Source organism: Caretta caretta, chromosome 4 (genome assembly GCF_965140235.1).
Source record: "Caretta caretta isolate rCarCar2 chromosome 4, rCarCar1.hap1, whole genome shotgun sequence".
Lineage (NCBI taxonomy): Eukaryota > Metazoa > Chordata > Testudines > Cheloniidae > Caretta > Caretta caretta.
In genome coordinates, this window is record NC_134209.1 from 125,394,055 (window position 1) to 125,419,096 (window position 25,042).

Below are 25,042 nucleotides of genomic sequence, written 5' to 3' on the forward strand. Positions count from 1 at the left end.
CAGTCAGGTTAATTAGCTCTTGATACATAGAGTAGTGTATTCAGGTTCCAGTCTATAGGTAGAATCTTGTGATTTTTCCATTCTGGGACAGGTCAGGGCAAGAGGATGAATGCCTGAGGTGGAAGCACTCAGAAACCAGAAAGGAGTAGAGGTGCAGCTACTCATGACAAACGGAAGTGCCCATGGAGCCCCCAGTTCATGCTTTACAAATGTTTTATTATTTTGTGACAGATATCACAACTGCATACAATATCTCTGAGGACCCTATTGTATGAAGTTTGTGAATGGTGGGCCCTGGCTTGTCTGCAACTCTAAGGGGGCAGGGTTACCACACCTCCTCCAGGAACTAAGAATAACAAGGGAGGAGGGATTAAGGTGAATCACTCAGGCTATCAACACCTCCAGAGAGCTACCACTCCCAGGGGAGGTTTGCATATACTGGTTCAAACTGGGTTTTCCAGAAACCAACAGACAAAGAAAGGGCTTTTGGTATAAAAGGACTGAGTTTAAACTGACTCAGGACCTTCTTTCTTATCTAACAAATGGACTGGACCCTCTGTCCAAGGATAGGGGGAGAGGGGAGCAACCCTTGCAGAAGAATTGGAAGGACTTTGGCTTAGTAGGACCCTCTAAGATTGATGGGTGACTTCTGGTAGGCTTTTAGTATGTTTATAGGAACTGTTATTTTTTAAAATATTTTCTCTGTTATGCTTTTACCCTAAGATTAAATGTATTTTGCTTTGTGATGGCTGTTTGGTAACTGGTATACACTGTTGTAGCCCCTGGAGAAAGGCTAACCACAGGTGCTGGATCCTGGTCAGACCTGCTGGGGAAATTACCATGAGGTGCAGAGGGACTGCAAGCCTAAACCCCTCATCTGGAGGGAGAGAGACATGGATCTCTGTCCAAAAGAGATGATGTCTGGGAGCCTGAAACCTTAAGTAGGTTTTGAGGAAGAACTGGGGGAGGAGGGGAGTCAAAAGTGCAGCTAACCATGAAACTGTGACATACAGAAATGTGGGAAACGCCTCATAAATTTCCTATGTAATATAAGTGTTATTACACTTATGGTCATTTCCTCTCAGTGAGTGAGATGGATTTCCCTCTCCAACAAAAGATGGATGCCTTGGGGACAGTAAATCTCTTTGAGAATCCCTTAGTGAAGTTCTTCCCTGATTCTTTTCTGTTGGGGGAGAAGGGATAAAGGTTTCCCCTCCATCTAAGGAGCCACAAGGCCCACCCCTTAATCTGGACTATTCCCAGGAATCACTATGGATCCTGGGAATCCATGGGAGGTCAGGAACTAATGTGCAGAAAACCTGTGATATTCCAATAGATCTCTGCCCCTGGCAATGCCCCCAGCAGTTTGTTTTCTATAGAGCTGGACTTCCTGGGGACTCCCCATGATCCTGGCTGCGCTGGTTTAAAAGGAATGCATTCAATTTCTCATGCTATTTGGCCCTGTGAAGATTATGGCTCCAAGACTTTCTTTCTAACTTTGTGATGGTTTCTTTCTAATATTCAGCTGATCAGATTAGTCTAGCCTGGGATATTTAATGACAAACATCTAATGACTTTGCAATGTAGATGTACAGTCTGTTCTGTAATGGTGCAGAAGAACAATGTTAGCATGCATGGGCAAAGAGAGGAAAGGGGATGGGGGGGGATAATCATCATTGAAGTATGGAAAAACTAGAGCTGGTCAATAACCAGGAACATGATTTACCAAAAAAAAAAAAAATCATCTTTTTCCATTTCACAGGGATAAAAATCGATCTATTTCCTGTTCTTCAGAAGCTATTTTATTGATCTTATACTCAACATATTATCCAATTGTTTATTAATATTTTCTAAAGGGTTGTCAACTTTCCATTTCTGAAAACCACACTGCCTTTCTGAAACCATATTTTTGGTAAACAAGAAACTTTGAAACATTTTCAAACAAAATTTGATGAAAAATGAAAAAATTGATATCAACAATTTTTTAAGGAAAATTTTGAATTTTTTTTTCTGTTTTTAAGGCCATGTTTCAAAAATCTTTTCATGTGAAAAATGTTGGCTAGCTTTAGTAAAAAAATGTCTAACTCAAATTACTTTTCCAAATCCTGTGAAAAATAGTCTTTGAAATCTGCAAAAACCCTAAGTGCAACTGCCAGTAGTTTTCCATCATAGTTTCTTTCCACCTTGGTCTAACATGCCATCACAATCTGGGGTGCAATCCAGACCAGTGCGGGGCTATGTCTCTACCTGCCCTGCAACCTTGGATGCCTCACAATATCTTGCTGAAGTAGCTTCCACCTGGGTCACTCACAATCAGCCTTCCGGCATGCCAGTAACACCCTGCGTGTCTGTGTATAGCTCTAGCATACCAGCCACACTTCATTTGTATTCTGGCTTGCACCAGCCTTGGTTACTACTTGCAGGCTGACCCCAACACATTCCCAGTCCTGAATTTCCCCTAAACATGTGTTCTGTACAGTCTAGCCCTCCCCCGAACAGTTTAGATATCAGACATCTATTGCCCCATAAGAGGTCAATGTACAACAATTTGGTACCTGGATTTACTAAACAGTTCAGTTTAAACACAGTGTCTCTGTTATTGGGGCAGGAAGAATAAATTGTTATTACCCTGATTATGGGAACTGTGCTTGGAACTGTACTTGGCCTTTTGTTATAATGGAGGGACTCACCATCAACTAAGTAGCACTCGCTAGGCAAGGGTCATGGGTTCCAAAACTCTGTGAATTGAGAGAGGCTCGGGACAAGTATTAATACTTGGTGGTATGGGTCCCTTGGTGAGGGCCTTACATGCTAATTGCACTTCCTCCTCTCTCTACTGTAGAATATCAGAGCTAATTTTGATTCCCTTAGGAGTTTAGTTACAGGCTGCTGAGCTCACTTTGGGCTAATGGTGCACTAGCACTGGAGGCTCCCCTACTACGAGCTGAACTGACTAAGAGCTGAAATCACTGAGCATTGTGTTAAGTAGTGGGAGAGCCTGAAAATATATTGTGGAGCAGTTTGTGGGACGGCTGGAGTGCCTTGTGGACAGGTTGGCAGAGCAGTTCATAGGATGGCGGGAGCTGCTTGTGGGCTGCAGAGCGGAGCCGAGCGGAGCGAAGGCCTGTGGGGCGGTCAGCTTCAGATCATGTAAGGTGCCCCTTACCTCTCTTCCCCCTCCCCCATCTCCACCCAGGTTGGGAGTTAAAGCTCTGCAGATAAACTTTCGAACTCTGGGGCTGCCCTGACCAGGGACAGAGGCTTTTGGGACTTTGGGTGATTTGGGGTTGCTGGACTCAAGAACCAAAGGGAAAGGGCATGCCCCAATTTGCTTGGGGTGGGTTTTTTGCTCATGGCTTGTGTTATGAATCCTATTGGTGGTGTTTCCCCAACATAATGCCACATTGTTTCTCTCTGTTATAAAAAGGCTTTTTGTTACACTCAGACTCTGTGCTTGCGAGAGGGGAAGTATTGCCTCTTGGAGGCGCCCAGCGGGGGTGGTATATATTTGTCCCAGGTCACTGGGTGGGTGCTTGAGCCGGTTTGCATTGTGTTATTGGAATGAATCCCCTAGATACTGAACCCGGCCCTTGTTGCTGCCAACTCTGACAGGCAGAAGGGTTATACTTATTTAAGATAGTGCTGTTTAACCAATCCTGCCTAATCAGGGCTACATGGGTTTGAATATGTGCTACCAACATCACATGGGGAAATTTATAACTTTACATATAATGTTGCCACACACATTATACCATGATATTATTGACCAGAAAGTTATTAATTTTCCAATGATACCTCACGAGGCTTATTTTGTACAAAGATTATTACAGTGGTGTGTAGGGTGTGAATACAGGGGTTCTTTGGTCACCCATGCAATAAAATGTGTGTCTATTTCTGTAAAGCCTGTGACTGGTGTCTATGTATGATGCTGACGAGCACATAAAAATACCACTATTTGTGTGAGAGCAACCTATCTGTTGACTCTGACATTTTTAACCTCTCTCACGTGTCATGAATATTAACACTAATTTCATAGTTTTGATGTCACCCAAAAATCATATTGATAGAGCCACTCTATGCCAAGGAGCTGTGAAGCCATTTCACCCAGCCAGCTGAAGATTATTCTGTCTTGGAGAAATCCACATGTCTGTGAGCCAAGGTGGGTGGTTCTAGCCTTTGCAGTCCCTGTTCCTTGATAGAGACTATCACCAAGCAAAAAGGGGCACAGCTCAAGTGCCACTATGCTCAGGCAATCCCCTCCTGCCAGAATGTTCCTCCAGCAATCTCCTCCGTCTGAATCACAACTATCTGTTGGCAGCCAGGCACAAATCAGAACAGCACCTAAGCTGCTCTAAGTTGCACCAGTGGCTACATTTCCCTCAGACTAGAACTAGAATTGGCATGCTACAAGCATGGTAGAGCTTAGCAGGACCCCCAAAATCAAGCCCATACTCTGTTAGCAATTTTTCTTCTTGTAAACATATTTTCCATTCTAGCTCTTTGTTCTACTCTCTGTAAAATAACATGCAGTATTCCTTGGTGGCAAAGACAGAAATGTCTCCTGGAAGCGTAATTGTCTTCAGTGAGAGTATACATCCTTAAGGATAGCTCATAATGTTTTTATAATTGAAATGTTAATAGATAATTGACCATGTAATTAAACCAGTTATTTCACAATCATTTGAGTAAGATAAAAGTCGGTGGAATTATTTAATATGACTCGTTGCTCGATCAGCGAATACAAGGATATGGTTCAGGGTTAATGGGGCATTTGCATGAATGGGGGACTTGTTTTAGGAATAGAAGTCTGGGTGGCAATAATCATACCTGGCAACTACTAGTAGCTACAGTCATCTGGGGGAGGGGCTCTGTAATAGGAACAAACAAGATTAAAGGGATGCTTTAGATATTATTCAGCATGTACTCTCATTCTAAGAGCTCATTCCCTTTGGGAGGGTGGCTGCCCAGCAGTGAGCTGTAGCGCTCCCTTGTGTCACATGCCTGTCAAACGCAGCAGCAAAGACCATTCTACCTTGCAACTATTGCAGCTGACTTTGTGTCTGTAGGTCTGTACGCTTCTCCATATCTTTCCTTCGTGCTGCTTCTGTTTCCCTTTTCTTGAGAAAGGTAGTGGGGCTGAAGATCCCTGTCACCGCCATTAAACATCTCACCAATGAGTGCATCACACATAGAGCTGTGCACACAGAAGGTGCTTCTCCCTGGATGTTCATTCCTTCTGCTCAGTTTTTGGTGCTCAAAATAAGTGGCTGCAAATTGCAACCCTCCCCAGCCCCTCCCACACAAACACACGCCCACATGTGATTCCATGGAATATTTATTCCACCTTTTTACTATTCACCCTGAGCTAATAGTTGACCCCTGCTCCCTTCCTCTATAGACTCTGCTGGGAGTGGCCTGACCCCTCTATGGTATGGAGCAGAGAGTGGCTGGGAACAGCTTTTTGAACGCTTTTGGTCTGCCTAGACATTGATTGAGGCTGAAGTTCTCTTTATGTGTTGGGCAGGTTGAAATGAAGGTTCTTTGGGTCAAAAGTGATCAAACAAGCAGGCCCTGGCATCCAAGGACAGAAAAGAGAAAAGGAAGTTGGCTTGATGAAATTTGAAAATAGGGACGCATGTAACAATCAGGTTCTATAATGATGGTCATGCTGCTTGCTTGCTTGTTGCTTGTTTATTACATTTTTCTCTGTGTATTTCTTTGTCTTATCTATTCAGATTGTAAATTCTTTGGGGCTGGAGCTGTCTCACTAATATTTGCGTGTCACCTTCACAGTGGGCTCCTGATTGAAACCATTGGGTACTTCTCTAATATAAATGTTTCATCAATAATATTTTTGGTGTACCATGGATATATTGAGATAGCCATGAGCACCAGTGGTGAGACTGTCTGTCTAAGTAGCAAGGTTTTGGTTCCAGTTTTATTGCTTATTTATTAGTCTGACATTTAGAAAGTAAGTGGGTTTAAATAACCTGAGATGACCTTGTTGCTTTGACACTGAATCAGAGAAAAGAGCTTCTAGCATCAAAAAGTAAAATGAAATGTCAAGAAATCTGTGGGTATGTTGTTGCAGAATAAAGCTGTCAGCTCCTGTTTAGAGAAACATTGGATTTACATTTACTTCAACAAGTGATAAACAATACTGACAAGTGAAATGTTTCTTATGTTTTATCCCTGAGAGGATTTGGAGGAAGACAAATGTTGCTTTTTTAGAGGGGTTCAAATGCAGGTCATAATGCCACTAGGACAACAGTCACATTTAGCTGACACAAGCACATTGTCCTTTCAACTACTGCTTCACATTGTAGGCCAGACCCTGTTTGCTTTACTCACACAAATAACCTATTGTCACAAAGAGCCTCATTGACAACACTTTCTTGAACACCTGACTATATAAATTAGAGAGCTAAAATCATGGGCAGTCAACGACAATTTCCATCAGTGAGGAACCTTTCCTGGTCCCCTTTGCCCTGGTAGTTGCCAGCAAGGCACCTTTTCTCTCTCAGGGATGTACTGGTTGTGATTCCTCAGAGGCTATCTGTTAATTTCATATATAACCCAAACATAAAGATAAAAATATCTGGCTTTGCAAAAGGCAGAAGACAATCATTTTTGTCAGTCTAATTTTGTTTAGCCAAAATCCAACTCGGGTAGGGTGTGAGGGTCTGGGTGGCCAAATATAAATTAAATACATTTGAACAATAAATTAGAGTAATTCTGCTAAGCAGTTAAAATTGAATCTTGACCACAAGAACAGCTGTGGTCCCACTTAAAGCTGTGCTGGATTGATGGCACTACTCACAACTAATGTCTGATATATAGTAATTTGTATTAAAATTTTGGAGGAACAGTAATGGTCTCCATCATTTAATTTGTCTTTCCACATGATGTGGTGAACTTAGTTAAAATGAAAACTTGTCCCCTACCACATACACCATTACTCCTAATTTAACATCTTGGCTGTGGCCAAACATTCTAAATACACGTGGCAAAATATTTGGAATTTGGTTTCCTGTGGAATATACAGGATACTCTCTAGCACTTTCACTGGAATGGGAGCAGCATAGCACGTGTTATAGGGAATCACCAACAAAAATATCAAACTGAGAAGTTTCAAATTGTAATCTCTTCACTCATGGTTTTTGTGATAGGCACAGTTAGTAGAAGCTCCCATCCTCTAAAGTTCCTTTTACCATCCATTTCCCTCAGGCTGACTTAATATATTAGTTTGCATATCAGTCTGTGAACTAATGTAGACCAAGACAGAGTGAATGACCAAGAACAGTTCCTTGGGTTCTATACCTGGGAGCATTACACCCTGGCATTAATCCATGCAGTGTATGTGTTACAAGTATCCTTCATACACCACTTTAAAGGGACCATCTGTTATGCATATGTTGTTCAGACATCTCTTACAAACCAAAGAAGTGGACTAATGTCAATATTGATTTGTTAGTTTGGGTCACGTTCCTTTGTTAATACTGTAAAGAGAGAAGTAGATTTTGAGCCCCTGAAGTGACTTTCAGTGAATAATGAATGTGTCATGCATTTACAGCATAGTCACTATTCATAGGGAAAAAATCGAACCATAAAAAAGTAACTGACCAAATTCAGCTCTGGCATAATTGTGCGTAGCTTTTGTTGAAGTCAATGGAATCACAGTGCACTTACACTAGGGGTGAATTTGGCCAGTTATGTTTCTTGTCCTGTTAACATTTCTTTACACTTAATAAGGCATGAAATCATTATTAGTGGTATATGTCCTAACATTTAATCCAATGGTGTCATATTTTAATTAGGCACAAAGAGCATCTAAATGGCTCCAGTTCCCTCAGGATGTGATTATCTAGTGATAATCACAACCCTTGAAGCTACCTTATCACTTTTATTAAACTGAAACTCTTCATTGTTGGAATAACATGTATTTTCTGAGTTGCATAAAAATTAATTTGCTGGTTTAAAAAGTCAACAACAAATTTAGTTGAGCTGCATGTGAGTGCACATAAATAATAATTTATACAGCACCTTTTTCCAAAGTCTGTAACTATTATAAGCTATTATTTCACATACTGACAAAATGGGATCAGAGGCACTGGGTAACGAGGGGTTTATGGGGCTAAGCCCCATACATGTGGTGCCAGAAGGCAGTCACATTATAGACACTGTTCAGAGTAACAGCCGTGTTAGTCTGTATTCTCAAAAAGAAAAGGAGTACTTGTGGCACCTTAGAGACTAACCAATTTATTTGAGCATAAGCTTTCGTGAGCTACAGCTCACTTCATCGGATGCATCACGAAAACTTATGCTCAAATAAATTGGTTATTCTCTAAGGTGCCACAAGTACTCCTTTTCTTTTTATAGACCCTGTGTAACACAGCTGGTAAACTGTAGGATGCAGTACTAGCTGCAGTCACTGGGGACTTCCGGTGGGACTCCAGCCCTCTGAGTAGTTCCAGCACTAGCATGTGGGCAACCGGGACAGATAATAAAAGGGGAATTTCAGTTTTTGGAGGGGCTAATTTAGAATTAGGCGCCCTAGAGAGATAGCATGAAGCTCTTCAACACATGGAATGCAGCCATCTCTGGCATGGAGTCTGGTACTTAGTTATATGGTGGCAACAACAGCAAAAGTTAACAATTTAAGAAAAGAAATATAGTAGAACATGTGTAACTGAAATTACAGGGGGAATTTAAGTAGATGGAAAGTAATGAACCAAGTTAGAATATGACCAGGGACATCAGCATTGATAAATAATGCCCCTCTTAAGGAAAAAAGTATCATGAGATTTTTAAAGGCCACAGTTTGCTGGTTTTATGTCTCCTCCAGAAGATAGCTCGGAGCATAGTACCTCTTAACACCATGCTGGGGTATCGGCTCAACTCAGAGCACCAGCTCGTGGGGTGTGCCCTTTACTTCCTTGTTCATTTCAGTGCATTAATTCTAGGCAGTGTTCTAATATGAGAGCCGGGAGGGAAGGTGATGTTTGTTACAGGTCTTTATAAAGTACTAAAATGTAAATTTAAAATACTCATTACACTTGAGTAGCTCCATGCTACTTAAATATTGGCTCCAGGTTTATTTCATTATCCTCTTACCAGTAATTAAGCTACCTAGGGACAATCAGCAAATAATAAAATGCTGTGATGGAGGAAATTAGTTTAGAGTATGAAGCATTCAATAAAATTATTGTGCAAAATAGAAGAAAGTAACAGTGTATAAAAGATAGTTAACTCTCTCAAGATAAATACTTCCTGAGGGCTGTAATATTTCTGCTACTTACAAAAAATAAACATACTGATTTTGAGAACTTTCTATTCACTTCATTTTGACACAGTTCATTAAGTATTTGCTAACCTTTAATCCTTAATAACACATCACCTGGGGACTCTTTATTTTCCTAGGGTTTTGCTGGTTGTCCCCAGACTTAAGGGGAGGCTTCTGGCAGTTGTGAGGCAAACTGAGAGCAGTGTTTGAGGGTGGAGCAAGCCCAACCCTGCACCACTCCATTGGCCAACATCTTTTAAGTCACCTGTCTTTTCTCTTGCAAGTCCTCCACGTCTCATACCTTAGCTGAGCACAAGTGGTTGGGGAAGGTTGGTCACATTAGAAGTTGAAGACAGGCACAGGAAAGCAGGGGAGATGGGTAGGGAATTTAAGGACATTAGCCTTCTGAGAGAAAAGGTGGGTGCATGTTTCTAAGATTAATCAGTGGAGCTGGAGCTCCCAGGGAGGTTAGGATGGTGGGAGGAGTCTAATTTAGTGGTGGGGAATGTTACCAAATTTTCTGCCTAGGATAGGACTCTTCTGTTCCCACTGTCATCTTTTTATCCTCCTGGTTCCTGCTCAGGGTACTCAATCTTGATCTATCAGGCTCCCACTCTCTTCTTCCCTACCCTTCCTTATCTCTTAGCTAGAATAAAGAGCTATGTGGCTTTCTCTACTGAACATGGGAACACTTTCCTGATTATGTGTTTTAGGCAGAGCAGAGAGTGCTCATGACTGGACTGAGTGACTGACTGGAAGAGAAGGCCAATAGTTTGTAAGGGTGTTCCGTAAGCATATCTGGATAAGGAAAGGGGAGGAGCATATGTGGGGGGAAGGATTTTATTTCATTCAGCAGTAATACCTGCAGGTTGCAATATTAAATTAACTCAGTTCACCTCTCCCAACTAGGGGTCAAGAAGCACAGAGAGAATATAGTTCCTAGTTCTTGATTCTCTCCCCTTCCTCACCCTCCCCACTTACACTGGTATAAATTCCATAGAAGTCAGTCAAAGTGGTTTAAGAGAGAGGAGAATTATGGTACCAAAATCCCTCACTTTTTAGTTCTGGATTTCACAATGCAGCCACACTTGTCATGCCATGCTAGCAAACAGGAGCAGCAAACAGGTGAATTTTGCAAGGGAATTGTCCAGGTGAAGGAGGAGTGACTACATGACCTGTGGGTGTGCATTCAGGGCAAACAACTCCTGGCCCTCAGACACTGAGCACAGGCTCTTGAGACCAGAGTGGTTGAACTGAAAGAGGGACCAGTTGGAAAGAAAGAACTGCAGGGTCTCAATGCAATGGTGTTCGAAGGAGAGATTTAGGATTATTAGGAATTGGGGAACCTTTTGGGAAGGAGGAGCCTATACAGAAAGGATGAGCTCCACCTAAACCAAAATGGAACCAGACTGCTGGCATGAAAAATTAAAAAGGTTGTAGAGGAGTTTTTAAATGAAAGGCTGTGGGAAAGCTAACAAGTGAGGAGGAGCGCACAGTTTGGACAGAGACATCCCTTGGGGGGTTATTAAATATGATACTTTATATCCTATTAAAGACGAGAAAACACGTTAATGAAGTACAGTCAGGAACTGACGAGAAATGGTGAGTAAAACAAAAAAGAGTCCCATTTAATTACATAACATGAAGACAAACATTGACAAATTTTTAAGTGCTTGTATACAAATTCTAGAAGCCTAAATACCAATATGGGTAAACTTAAGTGCCTGGTATTAAATGAGGATATTGATGTAATAGGAATCACAGAAATTTGGTGGAATGATGATAATCAATGGGACATGGTAATACTAGGGTACAAAATATATAGGTCCTGCTGGTGGGGAAGTGGCACTATATGTGAAAGAAAGCATAGGCTGAAATATAGTAAATAAAAAAAAATCAAATGAATCAAACTGTATGATTGCATGTCTAGGGATACAAATTCCATGTTTGAATAATAAGGGTACGTTCTTATGGAAGAGCCCCAGACCGTGCAATGACCCATGCACTCTTTAAGCTATCTAATGCTTGTCATTGTGTTATCTACCACAAGGGCAACTGAGGACCATGTTCATCCTGCTACATTTTATATAAGACCCTGTGTCTAAACATTTGATAACCTGAGTCCAATATTGTTAGCTTGTTTTCTCTAACTCATTAGGTACATGGAATAGTGTGGGGCCTTAGATTTCCTGTTGGCAATTAGAGCTTTGTATACATCATAGAAACTTTTAGTACCACTGAAACAACAGAAACTTTCCTCTGAGCAGACTCTCAAACTTTTAGTGTCAACTTAAAAAAAAATACAACTACCCAAAGAGCTGAGTTTGGTCACATTCACACTGTTATGTGTAACTTGAAGACACCTGGATTTACTCTTCTGTGATTTTTTTGATTGATTAGTTTCTCCATTTCTGTGACAGGGTTTCAGTGGCTGGAGAAGCAAATGCTGCAGCCAAATTGCTAACAATGTAATTATGATGTTATTATTGTGTTGGTGCTGTATTTCCTTAACTTTGTTTTTTGTTAGCACATTACTCAAGTGAGACAGTGTGAAAACAAATGCCTCTGTGGTGGGGTATGAAGATCCACCTGGATTTAGTAGCTGTCTGATTTAATATACTACATGCTTTAAAACAGAGAAGACCTAAAAAGGAAGCCACAGCATTCACTGTCTTTATGTCTGTATTATACTCTCCTCGGGATATTTGGTGTTGCCAACTTCCTTCAATTTTATTGTGTGTTTTGTGACATTGGGTGTATTTCTTACAGCCCCAGCTCCTGGAGGCATGTGATTGTGAGAGCCTTCAATATCATTTATATTTTAAAAGTAACTTTTCAGCCCTCTTGGTTGCAGAGAAAAACTTGAAAACGTGAAGAGCCAGATGGCTAATAAAAGAAACTAAAACTTACTATTTTTGACAATCTTGCGATGTTTTTACTCCAATCTTGCAATTTTCTGGGGGCCTGACTTGCGAGTTTTGGATGCTTGGGGTTGGCAATGCTGAATACTTAACCTCTGTTTGTGTCAATAGATTCACAACCATATGAAGAGGAGATTATATGCTTTTAAGAATAAGGTATAGTCCTCTTTTGGCAAGGGTATATCTCCTGTTAACACTAAGGTACTCATCTATCAATGTGCTCCTCATGGACAGTCCCATGAGCCTGTATAGAGCTCCTGTAAAAATCAGTAAGTCTCTGTGTGGATGCATGGGTGGGCCTGAATGGAGCTCATTGCGTGATTAGGGCTTAAGAGCAATGGTAAACTGTCTCAGAATTGAGCATTAGACATGTGAAATGGTTTCATCCATTGTTTCAGGGTCACATTTATGTATAGAACAGTGTTGATGTTTTTAAACCAAAATGGCCCACTGAAGCTGCTGGATTTTGGTAATAAAAAATTTAGGAAGAAAATATCAAACTTGATTTATTCTTATAAAAATAAGGGGGAAAAGGTAGACTTTTTTCAGTAGTGTGACAAGATTATTCTTATTTGTGTGCTCTGTATTTTGGAACTTTAAAAAAAGTGACATCTATGATAGTGTCTGAATTGTTGAATACATATTAGTAATTGTGTGATTTTTTTTTGGTCAGTGGATCGTATTTGAAATATCTTGAAAATTACTAAAAAGTGAAGTATACTTTTAGACATAACATCAGAAAACTGCCAACATTCTGCATGTGGAATATAATTGTATCTGGCATAATTCAAGCTGAAACATTCAGATGTTTCAGATAATGATACAATAGTACACATTTCCTTAAAAATAAAAAATAGATTAACAAGCATGTTCCAGAAATAATAAGATTAAATCCTCCTAAGAAATGAAGTGCTTTATGAAAACTCAATAGGTGGGAGCAGTTCTTTGATTTAAATACAAAAATAAGACTTACCTTCCTGGCCCCAAAAATATAGAGAAATAATAGCTGAAATATGCTATTTTGCTAATCTCTTGATGCAATCTTTCCTAGGATAAATTTAATATTGCTATGTCAAATTAATACATCATAAATTATAATTCCATCAAAGTCTGTTAGGAGGCTTACTGAAAGGCTGCTATTCATAACATGCAAAATGACTTCTCCTTCAGGAGGAATATAATTTCTTCATAAAGGGCTTTTTATTTTTTTTCTTTCAGTGCACCATGTTTGCAGTTCTGTTATATTGTTTTCTTTTTAAAAAGTAATGTAAACAGAAATATGGAACGCCCAATGATAATTGAGATGTATTATTGTACTATATTTAGCTTAGATTTTTTTTTAGAAAAAGATTAATAATGAATAGGGCTGCAAATAATTATATTGCTCACGGGCCTCTGGTATGCAGTGCTTTTTTCCATACCTATTGGCATTTGCAGTAAAATATATTGGTGAAGTTAGTCAGTTAACACTTTATTGTGAGTCAATAGCAAGTTTTATTGTACTTGTGGAGCTCTTTGGAACTTAGAAAGCTCACTACTCTTTGAAAAGCACACAAGCTCTTTGTTGTTGTTGTTGCTTAGGAAGCTTCATATTTATAAAAATAAAGCATATGGTTGGCTATCATATTAGTCCTGTCTGCTGCCAGTCTGTGCTTGTGTCTTGACAGCAATTTTAATGGATTGACCATTCAGAAGAATTGAATATCTTCATGTTCCTAGCATCTGTAGCTACGCAAGCACATTCCATGGTGTATCTGATACATACAAGTAAATATGTACCAGGGCACTTGGGCTGATTCTTCACTCAGTTACACTGTGTAAATCAGAAATAACTCCAGAGAAGTCAGGGGAGTTTCACTGATGTACAAACGATGTCAGTGAAAACTGAATCCAGTCCATGCTGCTGGCTTTATACTCCAGGATACCCATTGATTGCATATGGAGCGTTTCAACCACTTAGAACAAATAGCTCGTTGTTGACCCTTCCAAGGAACCACCAGATTTTGATTTATGTCAGAAAGACTGGTGCAGATTGAATCACATCAGGACATCTCGTGGGAGATGTGGACAAACCCTCTTTAAATGGAAGATGAGGCAAATACCTATATGCGACTGTGGTCACCAGGCACAAACGGTGGAGCACATCATATCTGAGTGCCCCCTTCGTTCTTTTGCCAGGGACCTGAAGGACATTCACCAGCTCACTGCTGCAAAGTACTGGCTATCAAATCTAGCTATAAGTTTGTAGTCATTGCTACCTATCCATGCCATATGAAAGAAGAAGTAGTAGGCCCATTCTTGAATCTCTCTTCATATGCAAGCCATTCCATACCCTTAATCATTTTTGTTGCCCATCTCTGTACCTTTTCCAATTCTAATTTATCTCTTTTTGTGATGGGATGACCAGAACTGCATGTAGTATTCAAGGTGGGAATGTACTATAGATTTATATAGTGGCATTATACTAGTTTCTGTCTTATTATCGATCCCTTTCCTAAGGGTTCCTAACTTTCTAGTAGCTTTTTTGACTGCTGCTGCACATTGAGCAGATGTTTTCAGAGAACTATCCACAGTGATTCCAAGATTTTATTTCTTGAGTGGTAACAACTAATTTAGATCCCATCATTTTGAATGTATAATTGTGAGTGTCTTCCAATGTACATAATTTTGCATTTCCCAACATTGAATTTCATCTGCCATTTTGTTGCCCAGTCACCCAGTTATGTGAGATCTCTTTATAACTTTTCACAGTCTGCTTTGGACTTAATTGTCTTGAGTAATTTTGTATCATCTGCAGACTTTGCCACTTTACTGTTTGCCCCTTTTCCCAGATCCTTTATGAATATGTTGAACAGCACTGGTCCTAGTACAGACCCCTGGGGAACACCACTATTTACCCCTCTCTGTTCAGAAAATTGATCACTTATTCCTCCCCTTTGTTTCCTGTCTTTTAACCAGATATTGATCCATGAGAGGAGCATCAGTCTTATCCCATGACTGCTTACTTTTCTTAAGTAGGGACTTTGGTGAGGGACTTTGTCAGTGGCTTTCTGATAGTCCAAGTACACTAAATCCAGCAACATTTTAAAAGCATTATGGAGGTCTTAGTCTTAGTTCCATAGTTAAGAATTTTTGCATTTAAAGCAGAGATTTCACTGTTTTAAGATATTTATGCACTCCTTTTAATCTCAGATCATGAAGGGGTCTGCTCAGTCTTTGAATTAAGCCTCAAGGCTTCTGTAACTAAACTCTGCTGCGTATGGACTGTAGAAAACAGAGAATAATCATAGTTCAGTACACTCCTTCCAGTTTACAACACACCTGAGCCTTCTCTTATAGCAGGGGGCTGGGTGCAGGGTCTGATGCAGAGCTTGAAGGCCAACTCTATACCAGTCACTGTGCTATTTCTGCCGATTTTAAGGTCCCTTCGTCCTGCCAGTGCAGCACAAAGCACGCTTGGTGCAGCAGGGAACCAGGCCTTGTGCACAACCTTCATTTATCAGTATCCGTATTTACCACAGCTGAAATTGCAACGTTCTTCCATGGCTCTGTCAGGTCTGTTCAGGCATAGCTGTGAGAGTCTGAGGAGCAGGATGTCTCTTACTTTATTTTTAGAATGGATAGTAGAGGAAGGAGATTTCCGACAGATGAAAGAGCTCCATTCTAAAGAAATCAGCCCATTTATCAATATTCTCTCTCTCCCTTGAATGTTGCCAGGATTATATATATACTTTTTGCTGAACTACAGTAAATCTCATCTCCATGAGAAAAAAGCAGCTGTGTTCCTGACTTTGAAGCAAAATAGAGCTTCATGCAAGTGAGTTCCACAAGAACTCACACCTTTATGATCCATAGTCGTCTGATATTGAGTGGCAAGCTTAAGAGCGGAAATGAAAGAGAAAGAAATGGAAAAAAAGTGCTGAAATAATATTCAGAAAACAAATGTCTTTGGAGGAAACAGCCCGTATTTATTTCTGGTTCTTATTTCTGTAAATTCTCTTCCTTGCCGGTGACCATCTTGCTGGTGTTAATATCTAGGGCTTTTGTCACACTAAATGGTATATGTCTCTTATGCATGTCGAAGCTTTTTGCAAATTGACAGGCGTTTTTTTGTTAACATATATGAAAAGTCATTCAAGGCTCTGAAACTTCTTTCGGCTGATTTTTTGTGGGGGCCTTCAACAGAGAGGAACATGAAGTGGAGGCTTCATTATATTACTTCATGCCTGTGAGATCCTCTCCTTCAGCACTTTCGCAGCTGACTAAAGGGTGTCAGTGAGATGTTATCCATGTATTGTCATGGGGAAGTAGAGGTACGCGGGATGCTTTTCAGTGGAGGGTACCACGGCTAAATCCCCAAATCTAAGCTCTTTGGTAGAAGTGCAGAACAAAGCTGATTCCTTGACTCAGACATTCATCTCTGCAAGGAACTGAGCCCTGCAATGCCTGCTCAGCTTCTGCAGTCAGAGGGAATTATTGCATTTTAAAAAGTCATATAAAAGCAAGGGTTAAGCCTAGAATATGTTATTGCAAGAACTGCCCCTCTGTGGCATAGAATCAGAACTGGTTAATTATTATTTAATTAATACATATCATTAGAGTGGGTCAGAATTTATCCAATGGAACATTTTTCCATCAGAGGACGACGATTTGTCAAAATTTAAGTGTTTCACAGCAATAGTTTGATTTCGACAAAGTTGCAACAGAACCTGCCTGGTTTCCTGCCACCTCACCCTCCTAGTCCCTCAGTAGCCTGTCTGGTGGGGTGAAGGGGAGCTGACAGCTTGGAAGCCCCAGACACAGGTGTTGACTTTTGTTTTTGGTGGTGGATGCTTTTGAAGAGGTGTGTGTGTGTTGGGGAGGTGTGTAGGGGGGTAGGCTCTGCCAGTTTGGGGGGAGGCTATTTTTAGCATATTTATACACTCTTTCATATTCTAGTTATTGAACTTGTGTCTGTCTATCAGTGGTATCTTAAGCATTAGTAAAATAGTAATGAACTACACAATTACATTATCATAAATTACAGTATATTAAAATCATTGCACTCACCTACAAGTTGTCTTCACTAATGTCCCAGTTTAAAGACATTGAATCTCATTGTAGCTTTTTGGATGAAACTGTCCAGCAACACTGTGGCTCGTAGATGCTCAGTACCAAGTTTACAATGGCACCAAGGGGCTGGGCCCACATGCAGAAGGCCCTGCCCCCCCGCTCCACCCACACATTGCCCCAAGGCCTCTGCCCACAGCTCACTCCTCTCCACCCCCTCTCTCCCGTGTGAGCAGCTGGCGGGGCCTCAGGGGGGAAATAGGTCGAGTGGGGACAGGGCCTCTGGGTGGAGAAGCAGGCAGGGCCTATGGTCCCAGCTGCCAAGCTCCTAAGTAACTCAACTGGCAGTCTGCCATACAGTAGGCACCCTGAGCTCCTGGCTCCTCCGCAGTTTGCCAGGCAGGATTGGGTGGGGGAGCTGCGAGTCTGAAAGCCCTCCTTGCATTGCTTTCAAAGTATTCAAAATCATAACTAAATCAAATGTAGAAATATTGAAATCCTTCATTAATGGGAATTGCCTGTCTCGCATAGCTCTCTGTCCTGGGCCCTACACACTGCTGTTAGCTACTGCGATTCTCCTTTAGCCTAAGTGATAGAGGCCTCTCCTTTTTGGAGCAGGCAGACCTAGGTTCTGTTCCTACTGTGTTAGGGTATTTTTTCTCCTCTTGTGACTGAAACAGGAAGTTCAAGGTGACTTGTTAGTAGCATTTATTAAACTAATGGCAGAAAGGAGGAAGTGCACATACCCTTTCCCAATACCAAAGAGAGATATTTCCTGATTTTGCATTTATTTATTACAAAACTATCTACTACTTCAATGCATTTCAGTGGAGTTAGATGGGGTGTACTTTTCTGCCCATGTAACTATGCCTGTTTATAACTGGTAGGTTCTGAACCACAGGAAATGGGGGAGATGGACCCTTGCCATGAAGATTCCTTTCAGCAATTAACTTTGGCCATGTTCTCAGCCAGTTTTAACATTGCTGTATGCCATCTAACATAACATCATCTGCAGTTCTGTTCCTTACACACTTACACAGTCTTGTTTTGTTGTTAAATGGTTGCCATGAGAGATGGCTAATCCTCTCCCTTCCCTTAGAGAGGGGGAGATCCATGTATAGAGGGACCCCTCCATTCATGTACTTACTTAGGATAATCCAGCCCACCACATTTTCCTTTCTCTGAGTTTGCTACTGTATAACAGGGGCTGCTACGTTTTCACAGTACTGCTTATTTCCCTGTGAAGGGCAGCAGTTCAATAGAGCACAGCTGTGTATAGCCCGTGACAGGCATGGCATCTGATCCAAAGCCTGTTGAACTCCTTGGAAAGACTCCCATTGACTTCAATGGCGTTTGGATCAGGCTCCTGCATTAAAATGAGCTTCTCTTATAAACTAATCCAAAATAATAATTATTGTAACATATAGCAGGCTTTGGAGCAACCCTTCCCACACTGCTGTAGGGAATAAATGAAAGTTATTTAAAAACAAAATACAAGGCTGCAATGATTATGCCGGGTCACAGCTGAGTCAGGAAGGAAGGAACTACTGTGTAAGACTCTGCTGGAAACAGGAAAAAGTGAGAAAGAACTCTCAAAGCTGAGGAGTTAGCTAAGTTCTCTATTTGTTGTGGCACAGGAAAATGCAGCAAATATCTGAAGGAGTTTATAAAACTTGGTTGGTAAAATTCCAGAAAGTATAGACAATTATGTCTTACTTCCTGTACAGTACCATAGGATGAACCTCTTGTATTTCTAGCCTGAACCTAGGGATGCAGGACAGTGAAACTATTCATTCAGCATTCATATTTACAGAGCTCTATGGTACATTGTGTTTCGAAGATAACCCACTTTGAATGCTTTTCTCCAATGTGATATCTTTAAATGATATTTTAACCTTTTTTTTTCCAAAGTGCATATTGGGGAGGATAGCCCTTAAGTTTGTTTGTTTCACAGGTAGGTGAAGGATAGATTCAATCCTTGAGTGAGGGAAGCCCTCTAATCAAGAGACCAAATCTGCTGTTAGCTCTTAAGTATTTGACATCTACTGAAGAAGGGAAAGGAACTGATTCAAATTTTACTGTTTGGGATGAGGATGCTGCTCATATTATAATACTCCTGCAATAGAGAAGATGCAAGAAAGCTCAGTTGATATTAGCAGGAATATCAAGGGAATTCAAATTAGACATGCTCATTATGGATCAAAGACTCCACTTATACTGCCATTCTCTCATGTTGGGGAAAGCTGAGGATTCCATTTCAAGGAAAACAAAGATATTTCTTCTTCATTACTTTGAATCTCAGTGACCTAACTAACTGGGATCCTTGATTTTTTAATGTGAAATCTCTAGGCAAAAAGCAAGCTTCACATCTCTGACTCTAGATCGTTTGAATTCCTATGACTATGCTGCCAGCTATGCACAATTCTTCTTTATACAAAGAATAACATTTAAGACTAAAGCACTAAGCTGAACTGAATCTTTGCATCATGATAGATAGACTCATTTATCGTATATTCCTAATGGGGTCTTGCCATCAAAAATACTTGATTTTGTTAGAATGCTTACTTCCAGGAAGTTCAAAATGTAAATATGGTTTCTTATCAACTTACAAAGGCAATGAAAAATTGGTTATGAGACAGTAAAGGTGAACTGTTTTGCTAGAATTAAGAAAAAGTCAGTAAAAGCAGGATATTGAGGGCATACAAACTAAAGCCCTGTTTCCTGATGGCAGAAGTTTAATACATATTGATACACGAGGAGGATAGCACGGCATTTGGGGGAAAAAGAGAAAAGAAAAGGTTATTTTTAAACAAAAAATCTAATCTTTGATGGTCAAATTAACACCAGTTTCCTATTAGACAAGCAGGGAATTCTATAACTGCTGCTTTTATAATAATAATGAAAACATGGGCTTGTTTAAGCAGCATCTGTAGAGACGAAACCTATGTTTAATTTTATTACCAATTGCATGTGGTAGGCACACTGTACACCTGCACAGATAATCTGGATGACATGTACTGTACTTTACCTTCAAATCAGAGAGGACTGTTTTCAGAACTAGAACATAAGAATGGCCATACTGGGTCAGACCACAGGTCCATCTAGCCCAGTATCCTGTCTACGAACAGTGGCCAATGCCAGGTGCCCCAGAGGGAATGAACAGAACAGGTAATCATCAAGTGATCCATCCCATTGCCCATTCCCAGCTTCTGGCAAACAGAGGCTAGGGGCACAATCCTTGTCCATCCTGGCTAATTACTATTGATGGACCTATCCTCCATGAATTTATCTAGTTCTTTTGTGAACCCTATTATAGTCTTGGCCTTCACAACATCCTCTGGCAAGCAGTTCCACAGATTGATTGTGTGTTGTGTGAAAAAATACTTCCTTTTTGTTTGTTTTAAACAAATAAAAATAAGTATTTAAACAAATACTTTTGTTTGTTTTAAATCTGCTGCCTATTAATTTCATTTGGAGACCCCTATTTCTTGTATTATGAGAAGATAATTTATGAATATGTTGAATAGGACAGTACAGACCCCAGGGGCGACACCACTATTTACCTCTCTCCATTCTGAAAACTGACCATTTATTCCTATCCTTTGTTTCCTATCTTTTAACTAGTTACCAATCTATGTTTTTAATTTGGGGTATATGTTAGGGGGCTTATTCCTTCACCCACTTACTTCCCTGGTCATAGAATCATAGAATCATAGAATATCAGGGTTGGAAGGGACCTCAGGAGGTCATCTAGTCCAACCCCTTGCTCAAAGCAGGACCAATCCCCAATTAAATCATCCCAGCCAGGGCTTCGTCAAGCCTGACCTTAAAAACTTCTAAGGAAGGAGATTCTACCACCTCCCTAGGTAACGCATTCCAGTGTTTCACCACCCTTCTAGTGAAGAAGTTTTTCCTAATATCCAACCTAAACCTCCCCCACTGCAACTTGAGACCATTACTCCTTGTCCTGTCCTCTTCTACCACTGAGAATAGTCTAGAACCATCCTCTCTGGAACCACCTCTCAGGTAGTTGAAAGCAGCTATCAAATCCCCCCCTCATTCTTCTCTTCTGCAGACTAAACAATCCCAGTTCCCTCAGCCTCTCCTCATAAGTCATGTGTTCCAGACCCCCAATCATTTTTGTTGCCCTTCGCTGGACTCTCTCCAATTTATCCACATCCTTCTTGTAGTGTGGGGCCCAAAACTGGACACAGTACTCCAGATGAGGCCTCACCAATGTCGAATAGAGGGGAACGATCATGTCCCTCGATCTGCTCGCTATGCCCCTACTTATACATCCCAAAATGCCATTGTCCTTCTTGGCAACAAGGGCACACTGCTGACTCATATCCAGCTTCTCGTCCACTGTCACCCCTAGGTCCTTTTCCGCAGAACTGCTGCCTAGCCATTCGGTCCCTAGTCTGTAGCTGTGCATTGGGTTCTTCCGTCCTAAGTGCAGGACCTTGCACTTATCCTTATTGAACCTCATCAGATTTCTTTTGGCCCAATCCTCCAATTTGTCTAGGTCCCTCTGTATCCTATCCCTGTCCTCCAGCGTATCTACCACTCCTCCCAGTTTAGTCCTTCTCGCATGAACAGAGAACAACAATACCCGAAGTCCAAAGGTGCAAACAATTCGATGTTTATTGGGGTGAACTTCCAGCAAGCATGATTCCAGTTTCCTCCTTAGTGTCCCTCTTCCCAGTTCTGACACCACAGAGCCTTACACCTGTGTCCCTGTTCCCATTCCTGCCCTTAGCCAAACATGATTACAATTTCCTTACCCCCATTCCCTGTTCCCATTTCCCCCTTTAGCAAAACATGATTCCAATTTCCTTACCCCATTCCCTGTTCCCATTTCCCCTTTTAGCAAAACAAGATTCCAATTTCCCCACCCCATTCCCTGTTCCCATTCCCTGTTCCCATCCCATCCCATCATCCACTCACTTCCTGATTGACTGCAGACTACATAGTAAAACTTGAGTTCCGCTTAGCTATACCTTAATCAATCATTTTCCTAAAAAGAAAAGGAGTACTTGTGGCACCTTAGAGACTAACCAATTTATTTGAGCATGAGCTTTCGTGAGCTACAGCTCACTTCATCATGCTCAAATAAATTGGTTAGTCTCTAAGGTGCCACAAGTACTCCTTTTCTTTTTGCAAATACAGACTAACACGGCTGTTCCTCTGAAACCAATCATTTTCCTGAAATTTAACTAACCAATCCTAACATATTGTAACATGATTATGTAACCAATTATATCCCATCACCTTAATTAGTTTACACCCAGCAAAATTAATTATACAGCAGACAGGAACAATCACAGAACCAGACAGAGATTATACAAACAATAGCAAAGTGGGAACTATAATGACAAAATAATATAGAAGTGAGGATTTCACATCCCAGCTATTGATAAGTGAGTTCTTGCCAGACAGGATGCTATCAAACTAAGTTTCCTTTTACATCTTCTAGGCACTTCCCTTTCTCTGGAGGTGATAGGCATTATCAGGACAGGATTGTATTCCTAACACCCCAATAGCACTTTCTTTCAGTGTGACTAGTTTGGAATGTGAGGATGTGACCGGTCGCTTCCCAGCTTATGGCTGCTTCTGCTGCTCAGCCAAAGGCCTTAGCCTAAGAACAGGGCCTCAGACTGTCACAGTAAGAGAAGACCCTTACACCAGCAGTCAGTGATTTTGATTCTTTCTTTTATACCTTTATAACTAGCCAAGTGATAAGAATACACCCAAATTCTTAAAGTATAGGCCTTTACAGACAGACCTGAATATCTATATTCTAACAGTATACATTTAAGTTGAACCTCTATTATGGTGTCTTTAAAAAGTTTCCATGCAGGTTGCAGGGATTTCACTTTTTGCACTGTACCTTTTAATTTCTATTTAACTAACTTCCTCATTTTTGTGTAGTCCTCCTTTCTGAAATTAAATGCTACAGTGTTGGGCTGTTGTAGTGTTTCCCTGCCACAGGAATGTTAAATTTAACTTTTAAACTGGAATTGACAATACCTATTAACTACTGAAACCATTATATATTGATAACTGTTGCTAAAGTATACTGAAGAATGGCAATATTTGTTACAAATAATCCTAGGTACCAACTCTATGGGTGCTCCGGGTCTGGAGCACCCAAAGGGAAAAATTAGCGGGTGCTCCGCACCCACCAGCAGCCAAGCTCTCACCTCCTCGCCTCCTTCTCCCCCAACTCTCCCAACTCCCAGGGCCACGTCCCCACTTCTCTCCCTCCCTCCTAGTGCTTCTCACTCCCCACCCCCCGCTGCCTAACAGCTGTTTGGTGGCACTTAGGACTTTCCGGGAGCAAGGGGGAGGAACAGGGATGCGGCATGCTCAGGGGAGGAGGCGGAGAAGAGTTAGGGCAGGGACGGGGACTTGGGGGAAGGGGGCAGGGCTGGAGTAAGAAAAGGCAGGGTGGGGTGGGGACTTTGGGGAATGGGTGGAATAGGGGTGGGGCGAGGGTGGTGCAGGGGCGGGAGTGCGGATGGGTGGGGGTCGAGCACCCACCGGGCAGAGGGGAAGTCGGCACCTATGCAAACAATACAGGTACAGTAGAAAAGTATTAGTCAAGCAACTTCACAGGACTTCTGATTTTGGAGGCTGTGTTTAGAGCTGTTATTAGAAATTTCACCAAAATACACTGTTTTGTTGAAGCAGAAACATTTTGTGGAAACATATTGGTTTTGATGAAGTTTTCATTGCAGTGGGGGGCAGAGAAAGAGAGAGAAATTCTCTGGAACATGCAGTTATAGCCATTGGGTGCTGGCCTGGGATGTGAAAGACCCAGGGTCAAGTCCCTGCTCTACCTGATTTAGAGTGATCTGTAGTGAAATTTCTACTCTGAATCGGACAGAACAGGGACTTGAACCTAGGTCTCCCATATCCCCAGGTAGGGCCACCAACAAACCCCCTACCTGAGTGAAAAGCTGAGGCAACAGACACTTTATCACATTTGAGTTTCCATGAAAGTGTGCACAATGTTTTGCTTTCATTTCTGTGTGGACCAAAAACAAATGTCAAAACCTTGATAGTTACCGCCAAAGGAAATTGTCTGTCGGTCAGCTCGAGCTGTCATGATTTATTAGTATGGTTTGGGGAGTCATAGAAGTTCAGTGCTGTTGGCATGTTAACATTTAATCCAAGACCTCCTGTGCATGTGGAAATTGCCCCACACACTGACGACAGCACCCTCAACAATTTTAAAGGGAACTTTCAAAATAAACCCTCTTGGTAACAAACTAATGAAGGCATAAGCTGGGAGTTGCAGCTTTTCCTCTGAAATCTGCTGCCACTTTCATGACAACATCTGATACAGTATCTCTTTTCAAATACAGGACTGAACTGCACCTTTGCGGAACTAGCCCAAATCCGGGGGTGGTATATCTGTGTAATGGACAAATTTGAACAGATTCAGGTGCAAGTCAGCTCATTCCATCTCAAAAACTGAGGCACCAAACACAAACGCAGTATCATTTGGCTTGGGACAAAACGTACTCATTCCATAAATGCCGTATACCTCGGTGTTACTCCTGACAGCAGCCTCTCCTCTAGAGCCCACCCTGAGAAAACTAAAGCCCAGGTTAGCATACTAAACAACATTCTCAGCAAGCTGGTTACATCAAAGTGGGGGACATACTCATCAACTCTGCACTCAATAGCACTGTCACTTTGCTACTTCTCTGTTGAATACTCCTGTGCAGCATGGGCATGATCCCCTCACTTAAAGAAGCTAGACCCTATACTCAACTCACCT